General features: G+C 42.0%; 1 non-coding gene across 1 annotated transcript; it reads right to left on the reverse strand.

Annotated features, from left to right (window-relative positions):
* Positions 1 to 5,553: 5,553 nt before the first annotated feature.
* Positions 5,554 to 5,626, reverse strand: TRNAF-GAA (transfer RNA phenylalanine (anticodon GAA)). The gene has a single exon. It is a non-coding gene; the product is annotated as a tRNA-Phe (tRNA).
* Positions 5,627 to 6,147: the final 521 nt, after the last annotated feature.

Here is a 6,147-nt window from a genome sequence, read left to right on the forward strand (position 1 = left end):
AGATTAGAAAAGTGTCAGGTAATAACTACAGGAAGTTTCCATTGTGGCTTCAAGACATTGAGTTCTTCAGGTCTCCTACTATTATGGTTGGAAAGAATCAAGTTCTGGTTTTCGTTTCTTTTGATTTCTTCCAGATACCACACGAAGCTATTGAAATTCAGCCTTTTCCTGCCTAAAACGGTTCATAATTGTTGTTTGCTCAATAGGAATATTAAAGGTAAGATTTGGTGGAGGAAAGCCACAATCAGAAGAAAACCTGAGAGCGATGCACTTAGCATGTTTTCATAAGGGTCCCTAGCTGGTGTGGCGTCTTATGCCTGTACTCACAGGTACTCCAGAGGCTGAGGCGGGAGGATGGCTTGAGCTCAGGAGTTGGTGGTTGTAGCGAGCTATGATTGCGCCACTGCCCTCCAGCCTGGGCAACAGAGAGAGAAGGCGAGGCGGGGCGAGGCGAGGCGGGGCGGGGCGGGGCGGGGAGGGGCGGGGCAGGGCAGGGCAGGAGAAGAGAGGAGGGGAGGGGAGGGGAGGGGAGGGGAGGGGATTAATAAGGCGTGAATGAAAAACAGCTATGGGGATGGAGAGAAGGGTTGAATTATGAGAATAAGACCGAAGATAAATACAAACAGGATTGAAGAATGGTTTAAAAAAACAAAGTATTGCCAAACACAAGCAGGTGCAGAAAGGGGGAGAGGTTTTAACAGCTTTTAGGAATGGGAGAAAGATTGGAAGATGGAGATGAGTTTGGCTCATACTAAATTTAAAGTATCTGTGGGGCACGTTTGTGAGGATGTTACATAGAGAATTCAGGCAATTAACTCCGTCTCCAGCCTGGGATTTGTAAGCGTTAGTAGTAGTAGACACATTACATGGAGGATGGATAAAGACTAAAAAGTGTACTTTGAGATATGGAAATTAGAAACCTATTCGTGATATTTGTAGTCAACAAACAAGTTTGTTCCTAAGAAGTTCTTGAATCTTGGGACTTATTGTGTGTCCTTTGAACTATATAAGAAGATGAGAAGAAAACCCATTTCTCAGCACCAAATTTCTAGTGACTATTAACTCTTTCTCATTCTGGTTTGCCCACATACGAGCCTTTGCCAATGTTAATAAAATAACATTGATGCCTTTAATAACTGGCAGATTGCAAGTTGTGTGGCAGACTTGGCTTTTCAGTTGGCTGATGGGATTTCTAGAACAAAAATAGGAAACACTGAGTGATAGATTTCACTGAAGGAGAAACTAGAAAATTGTTATATACAAAATTGATGTGTATTCATGTGTGTTTGCCTGCCTAACTCTGTCTGTGTGTGCATGTAAATGATGGGAAGGATTATCTTGGCTCTTTGATGCTGTAAAAGCAATATTAGCACAGTTTGCAGAAACTCCTTCATCTTTATGTTGTGTTACACCAAGAGAAACTTGGCCGTCTATTGGATTCTTGGGAATTCATAATAAGAAGGTTGCCTGATAAAAATGCGAGAATTTTAAATAATTAAGTATCTGTAGCTATTTTCAGGCTATCTACCAACAACATGTTTTTTGCATATAATCTGTAGGATGAGCTCATTTAACACAGCATTCTTCTGAGAAATTAAACATTTAATTTTGAAGACATACATACTCTGTCATACATACTCAATTTTGAAAACCTAAAAATATGTAAAGTATATGTTTAAATCTGCACAGTCCAATATGGTTATCGTTAGCCACAATGGGTATTGAGTACTGAAAACTGCCCAGTCCAACTTAAGATGTGTTGAAAGTGAGAAATATGTACCAGATTTCAAAGATGTAATTTTCTTTTTTTTTGTGGAGTCTCGCTTTGTCACCCAGACTGGAGCGCAGTGGGACAATCTTGGCTCACTGCAACCTCTGCCTGCCGGGTTCGAGCCATTCTCCTGCCTCAGCCTCCTGAGTAGCTGGGACTACAGGCATGTGCCACCATGCCCAGCTATTTTTTTTTTTTTTTTTAGTTTAATTAGAGATAGGGTTTCACCGTGCTGGCCAGGCTCGTCTCAAACTCCTGACCACGTCATCTGCCCTTCTCGGCCTCCCAAAGTGCTGGGATTACAGGCAGGAGCTGCCGCACCTGGCCAGATGTAGTATCATTTTTTAAACATAAAATATCTCACTGATAATTTTAAGATTGATTACTTGTTAAAACAATATTTTGGACATGCAAGGTGATTTACATATATTAGTAAAACTGGACATAAAAGATGGAAACAATAGACACTGGGGACTACTAGAGGAGGAGGCAAGAAGGGGAAAGACTTGAAAAGCTAACTATTGGATACTATGCTGACTACCTGGGTGATGGGATTAATCCCACCCCAACCCCAGCATCATGCAATATACCCATGTAAAAAACCTGGACATGTACCCCCTGAATCTAAAATAAAACTTGAAATTATTATTATTAATGTTATTATTATTTTGAGACAGAGTCTTGCTCTGTCTCAGGCTAGAGTGCAGTGGCACTATCTGGGCTCACTGCAAACTCCTCCTCCAGGTTTCAAGTGATTCTCCTATCTCAGACTCCCAAGTAGCTAAAATTACAAGCGCGCGCCACCACACCCAGCTAATTTTTGTATTTTTAGTAGAGACAGGGTTTCACCATGTTGGTCAGGCTGGTCTCGAACCCCTGACCTCAGGTGATCTGCCCACCTCGGCCTCCCAAAGCGCTGGAATTACAGGTATGACCCATTTTGCCTGGCTAAAAGTTGAAATTATTAAAAAATCATATAAAATAAGTATTGCCTGTTTATTTTTTAAATGTGACTACTAGAAAATTTAAAACTACAGAAGTGGTTCTCATTTAAGATTTGTATTATGTTTTTAAAAAATTCTGTTTATCCAAGAAGCTAAAGTAGAAGACTTGTATAATCTTTTGATTGGACAGCATTGTCTAGAGACAATGTTATCTATTTAGGTGCTGTTCTGGGAGAATCCCAGAGCCAAAGGACATGGAACATGGCCTGCCAGTAATTAGGTTTCACACCACGAGTGGACTTGACTAAATGCATTTCTATGCATGATCTCCTTAGACCTTTACAACATCCCATTTTACATAATCATTATTAGCCTCATTTTTAAGGTATTGAATGAGAGACAAATCATGCTTAGAATTACCCTAGGCCTTCGATTTCAACAAAATGTAAAGGAATCATTACTGTGCTAGGCAAGAAAACATTTAATGCTGTCATTTTTGTAATCAAATATTTCCTTTTTTTTTTTTTTTTAAATGACAGAGTCTTGCTCTTGTTGCCTAGGGTGGAGTGCAATGGTGTGATCTAGGCTCACTGCAACCTCTGCCTCCCGGGTTCAAGGGATTCTCCTGCTTCAGCCTCCTGAGTAGTTGGGATTACAGGCATCCACCACCACGCCTGGCTAATTTGTTATTATTATTATTATTTTGTATTTTTAGTAATGACAGGGTATCACTATGTTGGCTAGGCTGGTCTTAAACTTCTGATCTCAGGTGATCTACCTGCCTTGGCCTCCCAAAGTGCTGGGATTGCAGGAGTGAGCCACCACGCCCAGCCTATCAAATATTTCTTACTGAAATAAAACACAAGCTTCTGAGTTGAGAAAGCGTCAGTGACTTAAAGGATAAAGTATCTGATTCCTAGTTCCTGTACAGTCAGTGTCCCCACCCTGAGGTTGCTTCTTATTTGGTACCAATTTTCCTTTCACAATTTGCTGCAGTTCTGATGTTGAAGTACTGTAGATTATTGTCTCCTCACACAATATGCAGGAGTAAGAGGAAAATAACACTGAAAATGAAACACCAATTTGAAAGAAAAAAAGATATTCAAATGAAAAAAAACAAAAACAAAAACCCAGGATAAAAAAGGCCCATTGGGCCGGGCGCGGTGGCTCACGCCTGTAATCCCAGCACTTTGGGAGGCCGAGGCGGGCGGATCACAAGGTCAGGAGATCGAGACCACGGAGAAACCCCGTCTCTACTAAAAATACAAAAAATTAGCCGGGCGCGGTTGTGGGCGCCTGTAGTCCCAGCTACTCGGGAGGCTGAGGCAGGAGAATGGCGTGAACCCGGGAGGCGGAGCTTGCAGTGAGCCGAGATCGCGCCACTGCACTCCAGCCTGGGCGACAGAGCGAGACTCCGTCTCAAAAAAAAAAAAAAAAAAAAAAAAAGGCCCATTATCCCAACACAGAATTTCAAGAGAGGAGTTGAAGCGAGAAAAGGAAAATGGGGCACATGCACCTGAGTCTTGACTTTCCTGCCCATTTGCTTTCATTTCCAGTATTCTAGGGCCCCTCATGAATGTTTGACAGAATAATTAATTTAGAAATACTTATTTTTGACCAGACACAGTGGCTCACACCTATAATTCCAGCACTTTGGGAGGCCGAGGCAGGCGGATCACGAGGTCAGGAGTTGGAGACCAGCCTGGCCAACGTGGTGAAATCCCGTCTCTACTAAAAATACAAAAATTAGTCGGGCATGGTGGTGGATGCCTGTAATCCCAGCTGCTTGGGAGGCTGAGGCAGGAGAATTGCTTGTGCGGGGGAGGTGGACGTTGCAGTGAGCTGAGATCGTTCCACTGCACGCTAGCCTGAGTGACATAGTAAGACTCCGTCTCCAAAAAAAAAAAAAAGAAAAGAAATACTTATTTTTATTCTTTCCTGCATACTAACAAAGAAAAAACAAGATTTGGAAATTCTAGACAAGGGTTCCAGGCTGAAGAAATGTCCTGTCAGTAAGAAACTTAAAATATTCCTGTAATTAGGTCTGGTGCGGTGGTTCCCACCTGTAATCCCAGCATGTTGGGAGGCAGAAACGGGCAGGTTGCTTGAGCCCAGGATTTCAACAACAGCCGGGGGAACATAGTGAAGCCCAGTTTCTACAAAAAAAAGTACAAAAGAGAGACAGAGAAAGCCAGGCTTGTTGTTGAATTTCTGTAGTCTCAGATCCTGCCTGACATGGGAGGATCGCTTGAGTCCAGGGAGGCTGAGGCTGCAGTGAGCTGTGATCATACCACTGCACTCCAGTATGGGTGACAGAGTGAGACCCTGCCTCAAAAAAACAAAACAAAACAAAACAAAACAAAAGTTATTTTTCCAGCAGTTTAACTGCAGAGCTATGGAGGTGACTCAAGATACAAACCGAGGGGTTTCTAATTGCAAAATGTTTCTTGAATATACCACCACCACCACATAGTTCTTCTTTTACAGGTTTCTTCACATTTCTTGTGATTTAAAACACCCCCACCCAACACATATAAATAACATCAAATCAGAAATGAATTGTAATTGCCACAGTCTATAGCATATTGGAATTTCTTAGATTTTAAAATTAGTAACTTTCTAGATTTAAGATTTTAAATGATTTACATGCCATCAGTTAACACTTCATGGAAGATTTCAGTGGAGAGAGTGATACAAATATACATACATATATATGTACATTACCTTTATGGAATTTTCAAAAAACAGCAAAAAAATTGGAGTTATATATAGACCTCTGGAATTGGTGTGCAAGTGTTGTATAAGGGAAAGACAACTATGCAAAAACCAAAAGACATCTGCTGAAACCCGGGATTGAACCAGGGACCTTTAGATCTTCAGTCTAATGCTCTCCCAACTGAGCTATTTCGGCTACCCTAGGTTTGTTTCATTAGCCATTTCTTCAAAATATAAAAACTGCCATTTGTAAGGTCAGTGTATCTTCCAATGCCTAATTCTGTTGTCTTCAGTATCACCCGTCATTCACTCACCTTCCCAACAATCCAAAAATACAAGTTCTGCTGCAATTTATGTCCGAAAATAGGATCCAATTTTCCCCCGCAAAAGACGGGAAAGAAAAGGCGAGACGACCAGGCACGGTGACTCACGCCTGTAATCTCTCCACTTTGGGAGGCTGTGGTGGGTGGATCACTTGAGGTCAGGAGTTCAAGACCAGCCTGGCCAACGTGGTGAAACACACGCCACCTACAAAAAATATAAAAATTAGCCAGAAGTGGTGGCGCACGCCTATAGTACCAGCTACTTCGGAGGCTGAGGCAGGAGAATCACTTGAACCAGGGAGTTCGAGGTTGCAGTGAGCTGAGATCGCACCACTGCACTCCAGCCTGGGCGACAGTGAGACTCCGTCTCTAAACAAAAAAAAAGAAAAAGAAA

This window comes from Macaca thibetana, chromosome 4 (genome assembly GCF_024542745.1).
Source record: "Macaca thibetana thibetana isolate TM-01 chromosome 4, ASM2454274v1, whole genome shotgun sequence".
Lineage (NCBI taxonomy): Eukaryota > Metazoa > Chordata > Mammalia > Primates > Cercopithecidae > Macaca > Macaca thibetana.